The 20378-nt window shown below is 34.9% G+C and overlaps 1 pseudogene; it reads left to right on the forward strand.

Annotated features, from left to right (window-relative positions):
• Positions 1-461: 461 nt before the first annotated feature.
• Positions 462-7331, forward strand: LOC146722725 (uncharacterized; annotated as a pseudogene).
• Positions 7332-20378: the final 13047 nt, after the last annotated feature.

Consider the following 20378-nt stretch of genomic DNA (forward strand, 5'->3'; position numbering starts at 1 on the left):
GTATAATTTCCACACGGTTCGGCAATTATTACACGACCCTCTTGAAATCTTAGATTAAGACAAAGAAGAGGATCATTACTTGCAATCAACAACTAATATTCTTGTTACGCTGTAGAACTTACGATATTTTACCATCACACATCGACAATTTGAGAAACGCAATTAGTTGGTACAGCGTCAATATGCGTCTAACGTTCGAGCGTAATACTAAACATTACAAACTTAGATTATTGAGACTTAAAATAAAAGATATCAATGCCAACCTTAAATACTTACATAAGACGATAGCAAATATAAAACGTACACTTTTTGACTGGTTACCTTATGAGCTAGTAAAGAATTTTTTGGAACTTAACAGGGACAGAATTTTGACGTTTAAACATATAACAAAAAACAAATTAATCAACAAATTTAACAGATTGTTACGTAAACATAATGTAATTGTGAATCCGTTTGCTAACATGGATAATTCTAAATGGATTATCAACCTCAGTAACAAAGTAATACCGGACAATGTACGCGACTTATTGAGTCTTGGCGATAGTTTTGGTTTACCAATACAACAAGACTGCAAGGCGGACCATATTGATACTGCACTTGAGATAGTCAAAAATCTAGAAGTGTGTATTAATCGTATTCCTGCGAATCTACGTGAAACAACTCGTATCTCGGTAGCAAATTCTATTCACAATTTTTTATGTACAAAAAAAGCACATTAATCATATAGATAAATATATTCTTAGAAGTTTCGGGGAAGCAAAAAATTTTTTAAAAGTTAACGATGACATTATTGTGACAAAAGCTGACAAAGGACAAACGACTGTCATTCTTGGAAAAATGGACTACATAAGAAAAATGGAAGGGTTACTTAATGATGAATCTACTTATAGAAAAGTAGACAAAAATCCGGTTAAAAAATTAACTAATAAAATGCATGTTCTTATTAAATCATGGCTTGATAATAAACTTGTTGTGTGCCTCGGGAGAGACACCAGGGGGTCGCACCAAATTGGGATGGGAATCCGGGGCGTCAGGACTTGTTCGGGTGTTTGAAGAAAATGCACTGCACTTTTCTTATTAAAAATCTTTATTCAAATTCAACCACTTGGCCTTTATTTATTTCACCAATACTACACTGAAGCTTTACTGGGTGTGCGGCACTGACTTTCTATCACTCCGCGTATCGCGCACAACTGCGAGTCAATGCTAAGCGCGCGCGCGGTTAGCAAAATCGTGTTTAGAGCGATTGTTTGTGTCTGTGACTGAGCGAGTTGGCGCGTCTCTACTCTCTTTTTATAATGTTGTTTTTTGAAGTTTTCCCGATCGGAAGGGGTGCCTGGCAACAGGTTTCCCCGGTCGAGAATCTAGGTGCAAGCGAAGCAGATTCAAAGTCCTTCTGCTTTGCTTGCACGTTGACCAAGTTCTGTTCCGCGTATATCTCGCATTGTATGCGTTTTTAACGCGGTCATTATCTGTCGTAATTCTGATTCCGCGTATACCTCGCATCGTATGCGTTTTTTAACGCGGTCAGTGTCTGTCGTAATTGCGGATGTAATACGAGTACTCATTTCTTAATACTAATTACCTTTTAATAGTTATATCTATATCTTTGGGGGATATAACAAACTCATAGACATATATACTTATAATTTTTTAAACACAACTAATGGTAATTTACCACGTTGTTATGGGTTACCGAAAATTCACAAAATTGACTTTCCATTGCGTATCATAGTGTCATCTTTATGTAGTCCATTATATAACTTGTCGACTTACATACATGATATACTGAGTAAATCTATTAAGAAACCAAGATCATATGTTAAGGACAGTTGGTCCTTTGTGAAGAGCATTAATAACATGTCAATTAAGAACGAGGAATTATTAATATTGTTAGACGTTGCTTCCTTGTTTACGAATATCCCTAAGGAATTAATAATCAAGGGAGTAGAAAAGAGATAGAATGACATCATGATCAATACGACTTTCAACCTCTCTCAATTTTTATATGTGATCGAATTTATCATGGATTCGACTAGTTTTGTTTTTAACGGTCAATATTATGAACAAATTTATGGTAGTCCTATGGGGTCTCCGCTTTCACCAATATTAGCTGATATGGTGATGGATGATCTAGAGACTGAGTGTCTGGAAATGTTGGGTTTCGAAACTATGCCGTTTTTTAGATACGTGGATGACATTTTCACAATTAATCCCTCAGGGGTGTGTTGATGAAATTTTGTCAACTTTTAATAATTATCATCCAAGATTAAAGTTGTTCACGCATGAGATTGAAAATGATAACATGATTAATTTCTTAAACACTACAGTAATTAGGAAAAATGGCAATTTATTAACTAATTGGTTTTTGAGGCCCACAAGTTCAGGCAGATATATTAATTATTATTCCAATCATCCGTTTAAATATAAAAAAAATACTATTTTCAGTTTAGTTGATCATGCGGTGATGCTATTTAATGAATGTTTTTATCAAGCGAACATCCTCAAAGTAAAAACGATATTGATGAACAATGGTTTTCCTTCGGACATTGTCAATAAGTTTGTAAAAAACAGATTAAAATTACTTAGTACACGAAACAACGATGATTATATTAATAATAACAATAATTTAGGCAGTGCAAAATTTGATTATGTTATAAAATTACCTTATGTCAAAGAACTCAGCGATGATTTTACGGGATTATTACAAACTACGGGTATGCAAAGCGTTTACAGTATACCGAAGAAATTAACTTCTTTAATTAAACGTGTAAAAGACCCTATACCTTTAAAAGAAAAACCAAAAGTAGTGTATAGAATTAATTGCGAAAATTGTCCTGCATCATATATAGGTCAAACTAAACGACAATTAGGCACACGTGTAAAGGAACATTTTAATAACATCAAGGTACACAGTAGTAATTTTTCGGTCATTACTAATCATAAAATTGATATGCGACATGATTTCAATTGGTCTTCGCCCGAAATTTTACATCATGAAAAATATGTTAGAAAACGAGAAATAGCGGAGATGTTTTTCATCAAGAAATTTGACAATAATATTAACTTACAAAAAGATACTGACAATCTAAACAATGTCTACGAAAAATTAATAAAGGTCGTTTAGTCTGATCTAATATATAAATAATTCCGTATTGACATATTAATATAGTTAGTTCGTAACACATTATCATGACATTACATCACGTCATGACCTAAGATCAAACAAGTAGTGTTATTACAATAATGCGGTATTAAGTAGGTTGCTATATTAATATTTAAACACCTAATTTGTATTAATCTGTAATATTATTAATTTAATTATATATTAATTGTTTATAGCACTTGATAAGAACCGAAACCCATGGCCGAAACGTCGTAAAGTTTAATAAATAGTATTTATAGCCAGATATGGTTGACGAAATTATTACCATTTTTAATTATCGACTGGTGACTTCTTAGTTTTTTATATATATAAATTGGTAATTATTTTACAAAAGTTTCAAGTATCAGATCCGACGTCTTTTTAACAAAGTTTTTTACTGAAGACAAAAACAGAACGTTTAACCGTCACAACTCTCAGATCTCAAATGAAATAGTAACTCAGTGTTTCACCTTTTTTATATCAAGGTTTGTTTATAAACCCTGATAATTTTGGCAGAGACTCTATAATGTTATTATATATATCAGGCAAAAATTCAGTATTATTTTGTAGATTCAATCCATTAGCTTGTCTTTTTATATATAACATTTCCGATATTAGTCTTTTATTATAATACGGTTCTTTATCTAAAATTTTTACTTCACCCTAGTCAAAATCATGGGAGAACTCTAATCTATGATCAGTAACAACTGATTTATTAGAACATTTTCTGTTGATTTGTTTTTTATGTTCCGTTATCCTAGTATTCAATTTTCTGTTAGTCTGACCCACATATGAGGCATCACAATTTTTACAGTTAATTTTGTATGCTACATTAGTATTCGCTCCTTTAGGTATTTTATTTTTATGTGTTTTTATAAATTTCCCTAATTTATTCATGCTTACATAAGAGAGTCTAGTGTCAGCTTTTTTGTAATACCTATCAATTGTTCTGTAATATTCGGTAAATAAGGTACAGTAAAAAACAAAGAAGAGTTATTTGACTGATTTAGACTGTTGTTTTTAATATTATTTCTAGTATAAATTAGAGTTTTTAGTCTATCGTTAATTGTGTCAAATATGAATTTTACAGGATAATTATTATTTATTAGGATGTTAATAATCATTTCTATATTTTTCTGATGAAATGAAGGATGTGATAATAAAATTATAGCATCAGAATATTCCTTGAATTATTTGCTCTCAAGATATCAAGGTTTCGAATTTTTTGCTGGCGAAATAAATTTAAAAAATTAATGTTTTACTTGTATAATGAAGAAAACATAAATTTTTAAATTTATTTTGCGAGCAAAAAACCTACCCTATCAATCAGACCGATAATTGTGTCTCTTTTTTGACATATAGAATGTTGCGAAAGAAAATTCAAATACCTTCCAAAAAACGTAGGCTTTCTAAACCAATCACATATAATTTTATTATCTTTTGATATTAACTTAATGTCCAAGAAACTCAAACTATGGTTTTTTTCTTTTTCAATTGTAAATTGTATACATGAGTGTAACGAATTAAAAGTATTTAACGTATGTTTAATATATTTATTAGATACTGACAAAATAAGGTCATCTACATATCTATGGAAAAAAACCGGTTTATAGTTAAGTAAATTTAGAGCTTTGGATTCCAAATCTTGTAACACTACATTGGCGACTATGGGAGAAAGAGGGGAACCCATCGGAGTTCCATAAGTTTGTTTGTATATAGTATCGTTAAAAGTAAAAAATATAGAGTTTAATAATAGACTAAGCCATTTAAAAACTCCGATTTACTAAAACTGCAATTATCAGTGATGAATTGCCATCTCTCAAATAAACCTTCCAATACTAAGTCTACCGGTATATTAGTAAAGAGTGACACAACATCCAATGAAATCAAACTCGAATTATTCTCTAACTGTAATGTAGAAAATTTTTCCTGAATTTTTTGCTCGCAAAATAAATTTGAAAATTTATGTTTTCTTCATTATACAAGTAAAACATTATTTTCTTAAACTTATTTTGCCAGCAAAAAATTCAAAACCTTGATATCTTGAGAGCAAATAATTCAGGGAATATTCTGATGCTATAATAATGCGAGCAACTAATTTTTTAATGCACTTTACTCTTGAGCGCCGCGTTTTGTTATTGGTATTTTTTTAAATAATATATAATTATAATTTATTGTGTTTTGATGATTTGGCTTAGATAGTTTAATATACCTGCAAAGGAGTTACAGAGAAAAAAATGCAAAAAATTGCATTTTAAAATGCATTTTATTTCATGTTTTATAGAACATAATGATAATGTACAACAAGCTTTAGAACGATCTGAACAATATAATGTTGACGTATCTTCAAGCCGTGCTCTATCCAACGACAACTTCCAACAAACTTCCAATGACAGCATTTTTGATGCTTCAAGAGAGATAGAAGATTTGTCAAATTCAAGTTCAAATTCAAATAATGAAGATGCACCGTCGATTTTATTTGAAGATTTACGTAATGAATTATTACAAAAAAACATTAATACAAAAATTAGTACGTAGGCCCTTCAAAATGTGATATCATTAACACATAAATGCATAGACGAACTATTACTAATATTGAAAAATAAAGGTCATTTAAGTCTTCCTAAAAGTAGTAAAACTTTATTAGGGACCAACGCAGCAAAAACTAATATTCGTTCAATGTTGAATAGTAACGGAAGATACGGAGAATTCATTTATTTTAATATTAAAGATACTTCCGATTAAAGAATCTTCCGATATTTATACCGAGAAAGAGATATTATTAATGATAAACATTGATGGTGCATCCATTCACCAAAGTTCGAAAAAACATATTTGGACTGTATTAGGTTTAGTATACCACCGCGAATATGAAGCTAAACCATTTCTTATTGGTTTGTATTATGGTGAGTCAAAACCAATTCCAGTTAATGAGTTTTTAGACGATTTTGTTGGCGAAGTAAATAATTTAATTATAAATGATGTAAATATTGAGAACTCTCATTACAATTTCAACATTAAAGCTTTTGTGTGCGATACACCTGCGCGTGCGTTTATTAAACGTTGTAAAGGACACGGTGTTTTTTTTGCGTGCAAACGCTGCGAGATAAAAGAAAAGACAGTGCAAGGAAAAAGAGTGTATAAGGGCATATAGTACATTATATAGAACGTACGGACGAATCTTTTAGAAATAAGCGACAATTGAAGCATCATTCCACCAAAGAAGTGTCACCATTACTAAACATTATAGGATTATATTTTTCTCTTGCATTCATTTATTTATTTTCCGTAGGGGGGTTAAAAGGGGTATTGAAATTAAATCTCAAAATATGAGATTATTTCATATTTAAAATCTTGGCCGTGTCCAAGTAAAAATTTGGTGCCTTGTGCACCGGTATTTAATTCTAACGTAGGATAACGCATTGTCATCCGCGATTTGGCTCTTGTTGCCCGTCTTATACGTTAAATTTATAATTATAGGATTAGATATTGTTTAATCAGTTGTATTAGATCCTATGCATCTACTTTGTCTAGGAGTTTTAAAATATTTGTTGCAGGAATTTCTTCATGGTGATCGGCATCATAGAATTGATTTACGTAACGTCACACTTTTGCAAAATTTATTAAATTCCATCACGCGATATTCCAATGGAATTTCAAAGAAAAAATTTTGATCTCCTTGATATTGGCAATTGGAAAGCGACTCAATTTAGATTTTTTTTATTGTACTGTAGTGGCTTATTTCTTCGTTCTATATTACCACACGATACCTATCGACATTTTATGCTGCTTTATGCATCATGTCGTATTTTATCAAGTGAAAGATTGGCTTTACAATGTGCTCAATATGCTAAAATTTTGTTACAAAAGTTTGTTAAGTTAATGCCAACTTATTATAATGAAAATTTGCTAACAATTACTATTCACAATTTGATTCATATTGCAGATGACGTCATGCATATAAAAGATCCTTTATTTAAATTTTCGGCATTTACTTTCGAGGGGATTATATTGGATTCTTAAAAAAACTTATTAGAAATACGCCCCATATTATTCCGCAAATAACAAGACGTTTACATGAAATACAAGAAGGACACGACCCATTCATAAAATACCATTATCCATTTTTCTATACTGTTAAAAAACGTACAGATGTACCGATAGGATATCGTGTGGAAACAACTAGTGATAAAATAATATTGTCTAGTGTTAAAATAAAAAATTTTACATTTACAACTTCTCACCCTAATAATGTCGCAATTATGAAGAATGGTGATATTATAATAATAAATAGTATTTTCATCCAATTGATTAATAATATTTCTGTCGGTTCTCCGATAATCGAAGGAAAACAATTAGTATTTTATCGTGACATATTTGATTATCCTATGCCATCACACAAAGTTGGTATAATGTACGTTCGTAAAACTAGCATTAAAAAACAATATTGTGTCAAAGATATTTCAATGAAATGCATTTACACACGATTAAATAACAAGAAAGTAATTATAACATCACTTCATTTATAAAGTAATATTATGTAAAATAAATATATTATGTAAAATCTAATACTATATAACAACATTCTAATAATTATATTAATGATTATTATATAATATAAATATAAAAATAATTCGTTCATTGGTCGATGCGCAGCGACGGAATTGTTGCTCACATGTTGATCTGTGACAATAAAAATTTAATATATATGTAAATTATAGCAGCGTTCGAAATACAATTAAATGTTTCAAAAATAATTATTGTATGTATTGAATTTTTTATTTATTTTTCGGATATTTGATTAAACACTTATACGATTAAAGGGAAGAAAATAGGCGTTAGAGCCAAATGATAAAATGTGGCGATATACGATTGCCGAAAAAATTGAATTATAATATGTGAATATTTGAAGTATTTTTTAATATGAATATTTAATATTGTTGCGTCCTCCGGACGCCTCTCGCTCAGTCACTCACACACGGTCACTCTCACTCGCGCGCGAAATAAAGACACTCGCGTAATAGGGAAATGAACTTTAATATGAGGATCCAATACACGAAACCAATGAAATATAACAAATAGTGCATTCGTAATGCAAAGAAGCTCCGGTCTCGGAAAACGTCCGCACGATGCGACCGCTAGACCAAATCTGTCATGTCTCCCGAAAACAGAAGAAGACCCTTAGTTGTTTAACAACAACTCCCTTGACGACGATCTCCTGGAAGCGTAAAGAGTTGATCCCGCGAAAAGTATCACCCGATACAAAGATGTAGATCCAGAGGCGTAACACGGGGGCGCAACACTGCCCCCCGTCTTCAAAATTGTCGTCCCGACAATTCTCACGGAGATTGAAGACCCAGGACTCTGACGCTGCTATCAGGGCACCAACGATACTCCGCTCTCCCTTAGCTGCTGCTACAGGTTACCGAACGAAACGCCTGTTCCCTCTCTTTTTGCGTCTACATTGTCCGGACGAATCCTGCTCTCCCTTAGCTGCTGCTACAGGTTACCGAGCTTCGCCCTCCTCCTCTCCGTACTCGAACTGTTCTTTTTAAAAAAATTGGCCAGATTTTTTTCTATAACAGTCGAGTTGATAGAAGGTATCCCTGCTGTCTTCGCGGTTTCACTATACTCGCCGTCTTCCGGAAGGACAACGAAATGGTCCATGAATCTTCAGACAAAGGGGGGGAATATCTTCCGTGGACCCAACGTTCCTCGTGAACACCCTAAGTCTCTGTCCCGGCATTTGCCCTCAGTCTCGTGGGAAAACCACGGATCAAAAACCACGAGAGGGACAGTCTTCAACGTAATGAACCAAATGACCAATCTTCTGAAGATGAGACGATCTTCTCAATTGAAAGGAGCCAGTTGCCCTCGATGAGTAATGGTCGCAGGAACTTCCTCAGAGAATTTTCTCGTAACGAAAACTCAGGCAAGCCTCTTCTTAAAAATTTCCAACTAGAAAAGAAAACATTCCTTACGCAGAATAAATTCAAAAAAATGCGCTTACAAATATTTACACAAACACAACTCTCCAATCCCTAGCAACCTTTATTTGAGTTTTGTACTATTTTTAATTAACAATCAATATTTCTATCTAAAAATGGAGCTAATCTATCTGCATGCACTACTTTCTTCGGATGTCTGGGTGTCTTCTGAATGCAGTACACCACATCGTTGAATTTCTTTACAATAGAGAAAGTCCTTCTAACACTACAATCAATGAGATCAACAAAATTGGACGTCGGGGCGTTTTCTGTAAGAATTGAATTTTCCCCGAAAAATTCAACTACCTCTAGTTTTCCTTCGCCTCAGGACATTGAAAACGCAAATGCCCAATCTTCCCGCAAGACCAACATTCTTTCTCTTTGGCCGAAAAGTTGTTCGCTTGCGCTTTCCCTTTCGAGTTAAACCGTTCGCTTTTGTTTTTTTCGGAATCGGTTCGCGCGTCGCTCCTCTCTCCCTTTTGATAATTTTGACTTATTTCGCCGTAATTTCCTTTATTACTAAAATTGTCTCTTTTTCTTTCAAAATTATCCCCCTGAATTATTTTTATGGCCTTAGCTCTTTCTATAGCCAAATTTAAGGATGTAATTCCCTCCAGTTGAAGGGTTCTTTTGACAAACCCGTCTATTAATGCAAGACAAATTGCGCGCATGCTATTTTATCGCGGACCGCATATGGACATTCGGGGTAAGCCAGACGCGACAGTCTCTCTAGTTCGGCTCCAAAGGAAGCGAAATCCTCTCCATATTTTTGTTTCCGTGTCGTAAAAAGATAATAATAGTTTTGCGTCAAGTTTCCGTCTTCAAAAAGTAACTCTAATTTTGATTTTAATTCTGCGAACGTTAATTCTTCACTCGTCAATTCTTAAAACGGACCGAGCCTTTCCCCTTAAATTTGCAGCGAGAGTAATCATTTTTGCTTTCTCATCCCAATTATTCGCAACGGCTATCAAAAGAAATTGGGAGAGGAACTCCCGCAGCGGAACCCTTCCATCGAATGTATCGGGCTTTAGTTTTAAGCCCGTTTTCGCACGAAAGTCACCGGTCGTCTCGCCCGCGTTTATCATGGCACTCGCGGCACTCGCGGTACTCGCGCAAGCTAAATTTGGTCGCGTATCCCCGGCAGCTCTTATATTAGAAGGACTTAGCTGGTTAGTTTGCTGCAAGGAGATCCTCAATTCGAGCTGGTGCAGCTGTTCGTCCTTCTCTCGGAGAAGAGCCTCAAAGCGAGCTTGCTGATGTTCTCGTTCGGCCCGCATTTCTCGTAGTTCTCGCAGTGCGGTCTGCAACGCATCCGTCTCGTCTATCTCCTTCATCGTTGTTCGGGAACGCGTCGCTTTCGGCGAATGTTGAGTCGTCATTTTGGCGTTCTCTTAGGAAGATGCGATTCTTTCGGTTTTATCCCGGCTGAGCCCCCAAAATGTTGCGTCCTCGGGACGCCTCTCGCTCAGTCACTTACACACGGTCACTCTCACTCGCGCGCGAAATAAAGACACTCGCGTAATAGGGAAATGAACTTTAATATGAGGATCCAATACACGAAACCAATGAAATATAACAAATAGTGCATTCGTAATGCAAAGAAGCTCCGGTCTCGGAAAACGTCCGCACGATGCGACCGCTAGACCAAATCTGTCATGTCTCCCGAAAACAGAAGACCCTTAGTTGTTTAACAACAACTCCCTTGACGACGATCTCCCGGAAGCGTAAAGAGTTGATCCCGCGAAAAGTATCACCCGATACAAAGATGTAGATCCAGGGGCGTAACACGGGGGCGCAACAATATAATCATGTAAGTATCAAATATATGTTAAAGATATATATTTGCGTCGCGGTAAAAAACAACATATTTTGCAATAACGAATAACGACTAAATGATAGATTATCCATCTTCAAATTGCTCAGCTGATGCTCGACGTCCCCCGGGCCTTCTTTTCCTCTCAGTACATCGGCGGCTGTTTGTGACCACACATAATGACACATTAAAAAACACGTCGTTGTTGATTTGCTTAGCAAAGCGCTTGGAGACACTGGACCAATACTGGACCAATGCTGCGCCTGTGTCGCTAGAGCTTGGCCTATTTTGCAGCCTGTGCTGGTCCACGTCTGTATTTTATAATGGCCCGTCGTACAGCCCGACTTTTAATCAGTGCTGGCACAAAATTGTCTGCCGACCTTGGCTACCGATACTGAACCAATGCTGGGCCTGTGTCGCAGCCAGAGCTTGGCCTATTTTGCAGCCTGTGTTGGCCCACGTCTGGATTTTATAATGGCCCGTCGTACGGCCCGGTTTTTAATCAGTACTGACATAAGATTGTCTGCCAATCTTGGCTACCGATATTAAACCAATGCTGGGCCTGTATCGCAGCCAGAGCTTGGCCTATTTTGCAGCCTGTGTTGGCCCACGTCTGGATTTTATAATGGCCCGTTGTATGGCCTGGCTTTTAACCAGTATTGGCACGAGATTGCCTGCTGACTTTTGGTTGTCGATGCTGGACCAGTGCTGGGCCAGTTAAACAACGTCGGCAATTTCTACATGGGATGTTAAACGATGCAAATTTACTTCTTTTCATAAAAAATCTTAGTTACACAAGATGGTCTAGTCATTATAAAGCTATACATGCTTTAAAAATTAGTTACGATACTATTTTAGATATCTTAAAAAGTATTTTTAATAATAATTTAGAAAAAGTTAAATGTAAAATAGAAATCAAAAATTTATATAACAAACTCTTGAGATCAGAAATCTATATTAACATCTAGGTTATCTATGTTAATATCTGCTATATTAACTGTATTTTGGGAAGAGATTCTTGAAAGATTTAATAAAATTAGCAAACATTACAAACTACTGGTTTAGACTTATGTGAAGGTTATGCTTTAATTTCATCTCTTGAATTATTCATAAATACCATTAGATAGAATTGTGATGCAAAATTAATTGAGTATGAGTTATAAAAGCAAGAGGAATGAGTTCCAAGATTGAACAAAATTATAGCGACATAAATCAAAGAATTAAAACAAAAAAATACGCAAATGGTGAGAAAGGTAAAGATACACTTAGAGGAAGAAATAAATTTCGTATTCAGGAAGTAAATATATTGTTAGATATTCATTAATTTTAGAACTAAATAAAAGAGAAGAGGTATATGAAAAATTTGGAAAAAGATTTAAATTTTTAATGGATATAGAAAACAAAATTGTTTCAAATATTGATGATGAAAGTATTAATTTCATTATAGAACATTCCTTATATGTTCTCATCCAGTAAACGTCGTCTGTCCTTTAAAAAGGTAACATTTCGACTCAAACAACAAATTGACGAGAAACGAAATCTTAAAAGAAATGAATATATACAATAAGACAAAATATAGTGGTAAAGATTTAATCGATCAACTCTGGCAAAAAAGAAATTTTATTAAATTTCACAACGTTTCGACCGTAGGTTTCGACCCTTATCAAGTGCTGTAACATAACATTAACAATTATGGGTAAAGAAAAATTATAAAATATATAGAAACCATAATTGTTAATGTTATGTTACAGCACTTGATCAGGGCCGAAACCCACGGCCAAAACGTTGTAAAATTTAATAAAATTTCTTTTTTGTCAGAGTTGGTCGATTAAATCTTTACCATTTTTTAATTATCGTCTGGTGATCTTGCAGTTTTATATCGTTGCAAAATATAGTATTTACTTTTGCTTTCCTTAGCAGATTAATATCGAAAAACAGAAATGAGTAGAATTATGGAAAGGAGAAATAAAATTAAAGCTCAAATTACGTCATAAACTTGAATTAGTTAAAAAAAAAACATTTTACGATAACTCAAATATAAAACTTTTCGCTAAACGTGGCAATTTATCAGTAAAAATTTTACGCAGGAAAATTAATATTATAAAACTAAAAACAAATGACAAAAATGTTGAGATTCGCATTCTCTTTCTATTATATTGTATTCTATTCTGATTATATATTGTTTTCGATCTTCGCGCGTTTCAGTACAAAATATGTTTACTCGTTTGTCCGTGCTGACGCGCTTTTGCTGTTCCATTTATATGGTCATGATTCTCGATCACTCTCCCCATTCTTGTCCGAGAGTCGTCGTGATATATACACGTTTACCAAAAGGTCTAATAAAGTTTGTTACTTATATTATAATATTTCGTGCTCCTCATTATCCTGCGCCAACAGGTTATGGGCCCAAACGAAAAATCGTTTAATTAATTGCGATTGAGAGTAAAATTGTGTTACGATATATATATATATATATGTATATATCCCGGTACGGTTGCCGCGTACCTTTTTTAAGCACGTGCTCCGAGAGTGGTCTGCGCGCTTGTGTATCCGTGATTATCGAGATTTTTTTTGTCGGCGACAATATCGAATTCGGTGAGAATTGAATTGCTCACGAAGGACAACTATGATTCCTGGAGCATGCAGGTGGAAGCGTTGATGACCAAAAACGGTACTTGGAAGTATACGAACGGAGAATTATCGATTCCGGCAGCGACGACTGAGAATGCGGCATTCCAAAAATGGCTACAGGGCGATAAAAAAGCTAAGTCTGATTTAATTTGATCTATTAGTCCGTCTGACAACAACAGGTACGCGGATGTACCACATCTCGCGAAATATGGCAAAAATTACAAGGCGTTTATGCGTCAAAAGGGCCAGCCCGAAAGACCACTTTATTAAAAAAATTAGTCGTACAAAAACTATCGAAAGGAGAGGATATGCGCGAACACATGAACCGTTTTTTTGATGCTGTTGACAAGTTAGCGGTTATGGGCGTAGACGTTAATCAAGAATTCCTTAGCATTTTGTTATTGTACAGTCTACCGCCGAGTTTTGAAAATTTTAGATGTGCCATCAAATCTTGTGACGAACTGCCAGGAGCGGAGGCCCTAAAAGTTAAAATTCTGGAGGAGAGTGAAGCTTGAGGTCAGAAGAAGCGTGATGAAGAAGCTGGAACCATGATTGCATGGAAGAAACCTAAAGGTGGGTGGAAAAAGCGAAATTCCTCACAACGATTTGAAAAGCATAATGATTTTAACACAGAGACTAAGATAAAATGCTTTAAGTGTCGCAAACCTGGACATAAGTCTACCGAATGCCCACGAAACACCAAAGGTCACGGGGCCAAAACGACTCAAGCGCCCGATGCATATATTGTATATGAAGCCGAGCAAAACACGGCGTTCAAAACAAGTTCCAATAGCCAAGACAGCCGTTGGTGTCTTGATAGTGGAAGCACGTCTCACGTATGCTACAGCAAGGACATTCTTGTTGATATTACCAAGGTTGGATACGATCGATTGTGCTTGGCTAGTAACGCTTCGTCCGATATAGAAGCAAGAGGAATCGCTTGATTAAATATTTCAGACGGATCAACAAATTGGAAGGTTAACCTTGAAGATACATTATTGGTACCTAACTTGCAAATGAACTTGATGTCGGTATCAAAGATCACGGACCGAGGATGCGAGGTAATTTTTCGAAAAAATGAAGCAATTGTGAAGGGCTCAGACGGATCGATTCGCATGGTGGCTGATCGCATCGGATGCTTATACTATGTTCGCGGAGCGGACGAGAAGGCTCAGGCAGTTTCAGAGGACCGAGACCAAAAGGAGTTAGACTTGTGGCACCGAAGGATGGGTCACCTAAATGTACGCGACCTAGTGGAGATGACGAAGAAGCAGTTTGTCACGGGCGTGAACATTGGACGAGCAGATAATTTACCCTCCTGCAGCACGTGCATAAAAGGTAAACTTACCTCTCTAAGCTTTAAACCCAGAAAATCAAGGAGCACAAGAAGACTCCATATTGTTCACTCTGATCTGTGCGGACCCAGTCGAAAGGAGGCGCACGTTACGTCCTCACATTCATCGATGATTACACACGCTGGTGCGAGGTCTACTTTCTCAAGCAGAAAAGTGATGCCTTAAATGCATTCAAAGAATTCAAGGCCTACGCTGAGAATCAATGCGGAGAACGGATCAAATACCTTCAGAGCGATAATGGTGGCGAGTACTGCAATAGAGAGTTTGATGCTTTCCTGAAGGAGCAAGGAATCCGAAGACGACTCACTGTTTCACATACACCGCAGCAAAACGGTACGGCGGAACGCAAGAATAGAACTTTAATTGAGATGGCTTGCTGTATTTTGTTTCAGGCGGGTTTACAGATGTCGTTTTGGGCTGAAGCTGTCCACGCGGCTAACTATTTGAGAAATCGATGCGCATCTAGAAGCCTAGAAGGGAGAACATCATATGAAAGATGGACTGGAAAAATACCGCATTTAAGACATCTACGCGTTATTGGCACAAAGGCGTATGTCCTCAATAAAACGCCGTCAAAAGGAAAATTCGACGCACGAGCGAAGGAAGGCGTCCTGGTCGGATACTCAGAGATCTCCAAGGGATATAGAGTATGGGTTCACTCTGAAAATCGCGTGATTATCACACGAGATGTAAAGTTCCACACGGAACTTGATTCAAATTGCACTGACACGGAGAAAGCCATTTTAGAAGACCTTATAGAGGATGATTCCGCAGACGCAGATACAAAAACACCTGTGGTTATTAGAGATTTTGAAGTATTACCTAATGCGATTTTTCAGGAACCGAACGTCAAAATACGCCGGGCACCTGGCAGACCGCGCATTGTCCGCACCGGAAGTCGTGGAAGACCTCGAAAAAAGTTCCGATCGATCGGTACGGGAGACACCAACGACGACTACGCGGGGCAGAATAAAGATTTCACGGATGAGTCAGACCTTGATAGTAACGTGACATCGAATGGTAACGAGGAGTTGGAGGACGATGATCCATGAGGCAAACCTTACAATTGCAGAAGCAAATGTAGCAGAAGTACAACTTCAAGATGCTATGACTGGATTGCTGGCGGATAAATGGATGGATGCGCTGGTAACCGAATTTAAAAACATCCTCGCACAAGATACCTGGAAATTGGTAGAACGGCCTAAGGATCGGAATGTAATTGGCTGTCGTTTGGTACTGACCACAAAGATAAAACCAGATGGAACGTTGAACTGGCGGAAGGCTCGACTCGTCGCTCGTGGTTTTTCACAGCAACCAGGCATTGATTTTATGCAAACATATGCACCGGTAGCAAGGTTGGAATTGATGCGATTAATGATGGCGTTGGCTGTGCGTCACAAAATGAAGATTCATCAACTAGACATTGTAACGGCTTATCTAAATGGTTCCCTGAATGAAGAGGTGTTCATGGAAAAACCAGAAGCACTCGAGAAGATCCTCCTGGAGATTGTCCGGCGAGATGGCGAGAATAGTGTCTCCGCTAGTAAAGCGACAAGGATGTTACACGACGCTCGAGACGAGAATAGAGTTTGTCTCCTAAGGAAAGCGCTCTACGGCCTTAAACAAGCTGGACGCCAATGGCACGCGAGGTTGGATGCCGTCATCCGGAAACAAGGATTAACTCCCACCAACGCCGATCCGTGTCTATATAATTTGAAACGTGGCGAAACAAGTTTGATTGTGTTAATTTATGTTGACAATATTTTGATATGTTCACAAGATGAAACGCGGATTAAAGAATTTTGTCACAGTTTGGCCAGAGAGTTTGACGTCAGAGAGCTCGGTCTTGCACGATACTGTTTAGGAATCGAGATTAACTAGAAGGAAGGCATAATCTCGCTTAACCAGCAAGGATACATTAAGGAAATAATCAAACGATTTAATATGGAGCATTGCAATCCAGTATCCACGCCTGGAGAAGTTAAGGCACGAGCGACGGAAATCAAAACTCGAACGAGCAAGAAGGACAAGGACTCGAATATGCCTTATTGTGAGCTTGTCGGGGGCCTAATGTATTTGGCCATTGCTACGCGGCCAGATATTGCGTATATCGCAAGTTATCTTGCACAATTTAATAATTGTTTTGCGCAAGAACAATGGGGGACTGCAAAACGCGTATTGCGTTATCTACAGGGCACCTCTAATTTTGGTTTATGTTTTAGAAAATCTAAAAATAAACTGACTAGATATTCGGATGCTGACTGGGGCAATTGTCCAATTGATAAAAGATCTTACATCGGATACTCTTTTATTCTGAGTGGAGCAGCTGTGAGCTGGAATGCTCAAAAGCAACAAACAGTTGCCCTGTCGTCGACCGAGGCCGAGTACATGGCACTTGCGGAGGCAGAAAAAGAAGCCGCCTACCTGCGGACCTTACTGCACGAACTCGGAGACCCAGAATTTAAAAGGATTACGATTTACTGCGATAATCGTGGCGCGCAAATTTTGACCGAGAATCCGGTTTACCATACTCGGACGAAGCATATAGACATTCGTTACCATTATATTCGACAATCGGTTAAAGACGGCACTTTTACGTTAAAATCAGTATCAATGACCGAGATGGTAGCCGACGATTTTACAAAGATTTTGCCAAAGTCTAAACACTATCTATGTATAGAGATTAAGGAGGATATAATGTATATATATAATGTGATTTTGCGATTCTTCGATTGCGCTCGGATCGAGTAGGGCGTGTTGAGATTCGCATTCTCTTTCTATTATATTGTATTCTATTCTGATTATATATTGTTTTCGATCTTCGCGCGTTTCAGTACAAAATATGTTTACTCGTTTGTCCGTGCTGACGCGCTTTTGCTGTTTCATTTATATGGTCATAATTCTCGATCACTTTCCCCATTCTTGTCCGAGAGTCGTCGTGATATATACACGTTCACCAAAAGGTCTAATAAAGTTTGTTACTTATATTATAATATTTCGTGCTCCTCATTATCCTGCGCCAACAAAAAATACACGTCAACAATGTATACGTGAAATTTGTGAAAATGGCAAGCAAAAGTGAGCTTTTAAAATTAAAATTGTATATTTAATAGATACATAAAACGCAATGTATTTATATAAACATTTTCGATTAACATTTTTTATACCTGCACCTAACGATGGTGTTAAATAAAGAGGAAGGTTTTTTCAATTAATATCAAGATAATTTGGAAAGGGGAACACATTTCTTTTAAAATGGTGGATAAAGATTAATAAAAACGCATGCAGATCACGTCAACAATTGATCCTCTTGATACAACGCAAAAAACAAGACATATTTCCAGCACACTTAAGGAACATCCGAACGAACATCTTTTTTCATAGTAAAAACGTCAAAAATAAATTTAAATATTTAGTTGCACGGGATAAACGTAGATTATTGAATCTTGAGATCAAAGATTTGAATTGTTACTTCCCATATAACATTGGATATTCTATGAATATTCATTTTTCTTCCATGATATGAAAAAAATATCCTGTATATTGAATATTTATACATTTCATATACATGATTTGGATATACATTAGAATATGTAATATGTATATTCATTGATGTATTTCATATGTACGTACAGTTTATGTATGTACAATGTATGTAAAATGTAGATACATAATTTGTATATACCTTACAGTATGTAATATGTATATACATTTCTATATATCATATATACATACATTTTATAATCTCTAAATATATACATTTCATATACATGATTTGTACATACATTGCAATATGTAATATGTATTGCATATTCCTTGATGTATATAATATATACATATGGTAAATGTATGTAAAGTGTAGATGTATAGTTTATATGTACTTTATATGTACCTTAGTGTATATAATATGTATATACATTTCTGTATATTGTGTGTACATTATGTTTCATAATATCTACAAAACACACTGAGAAAAAAGTTTTGTGTCAGCAACTAAAGCTTTGGTTGATATGTGATCAATTAAACCATATGGTTATCACATTAATATTAATTTGTTGAATTGAATAATTTACTCAAAAGGTTTATCAAATTTTTCTTGATTAATCAAGAAAAGATTATATTTTGTCATCTTAACAAAATTATTTTCTTAGTGTAACCAATAATTTGATTTGGTCATACATCAACAAAACGTTTGATTGCTATTAATTTGTTGAATTGAATAATTTACTCAAAAGGTTTATCAAATTTTTCTTGATTAATCAAGAAAAGATTATATTTTGTCATCTTAACAAAATTATTTTCTTAGTGTAACCAATAATTTGATTTGGTCATACATCAACAAAACGTTTGATTGCTATTTTTTTCAGTACATATAATATATTTTAAATACTTAATTTAAATGTATATCATAATATGTAACATGTATATTCATTGATGTATTTTGTATGTTTATATAGTTTGTGTATATCTGATATATATAAAATGTAAATACATAAATTGTACATACCTAACGTATGTAACATATGCATATGTATGTATACATTATTTACATACATATTAAAACAATCTTAAATATAAGACCACTATTTGAATTCTATAGTATTTACATATATATGTCATATAATGCCAGACTTTTTGGTCAATTTGAAGACAATCTTTTTATAGTGAAAATGTCGAAAGAGAATATCAATTTTTATAAACTTTCTGTTTTTTTTGTTATTATATATCTTTTTTAAAGGTGTATTATATAAAGTAAACTTCACATAAAATTAAAATTAAAGAATGTAATTATATGTTAGTCTTTTAACTCCATAAAATTTATACACCCTATATATATATTTATTTATAGGTGTATATTTTATAAATATACATCTTCTATGACAAAAAAAATATATATGTCGAATGTTCATACATTTCATATACATAATTGGATATACATTATAATATGTATATTCAACTTATGTATAAGAAATGTATGAACATTCGACATACAGAATATTTTTTTTATGTCATAAAAGTCAGATGTATATTCATAAAATATACTCCTAAAAATGTCCAACGTTACATGAAGTAAATATTATTATCAATCATAGTATAGGTTCTTATTATATGTCATCCTTAATAAATTTTAATAACATTTATACTTCTAGAATTGGTCATACATAATTATTTCACTCTTTTGAGGAATAGCTGTAATTGACCAGTTTAAGAAATTTAGTGTTATTAAACCTGATGTCTAAACGTAGTCATAATAATAGAGTTAAAAAAAAAAGTACTGATAATTTGTCTATTATCAAGTAATATATTATTAACATTAATATTAATAATAGAAAGTACTAATTACTGACCAAATTTATTAGTATAGCTTCAATAAATATATCTGAGGCTTAACGGAAAAATATTAATTATGTATCAAGAGACACGGTAGTGTCTCGCGACCAGTTAAG

Source organism: Nylanderia fulva, unplaced genomic scaffold, assembly GCF_048542155.1.
Source record: "Nylanderia fulva isolate GAGA-0341 unplaced genomic scaffold, ASM4854215v1 Scaffold280, whole genome shotgun sequence".
NCBI classification, from domain to species: domain Eukaryota; kingdom Metazoa; phylum Arthropoda; class Insecta; order Hymenoptera; family Formicidae; genus Nylanderia; species Nylanderia fulva.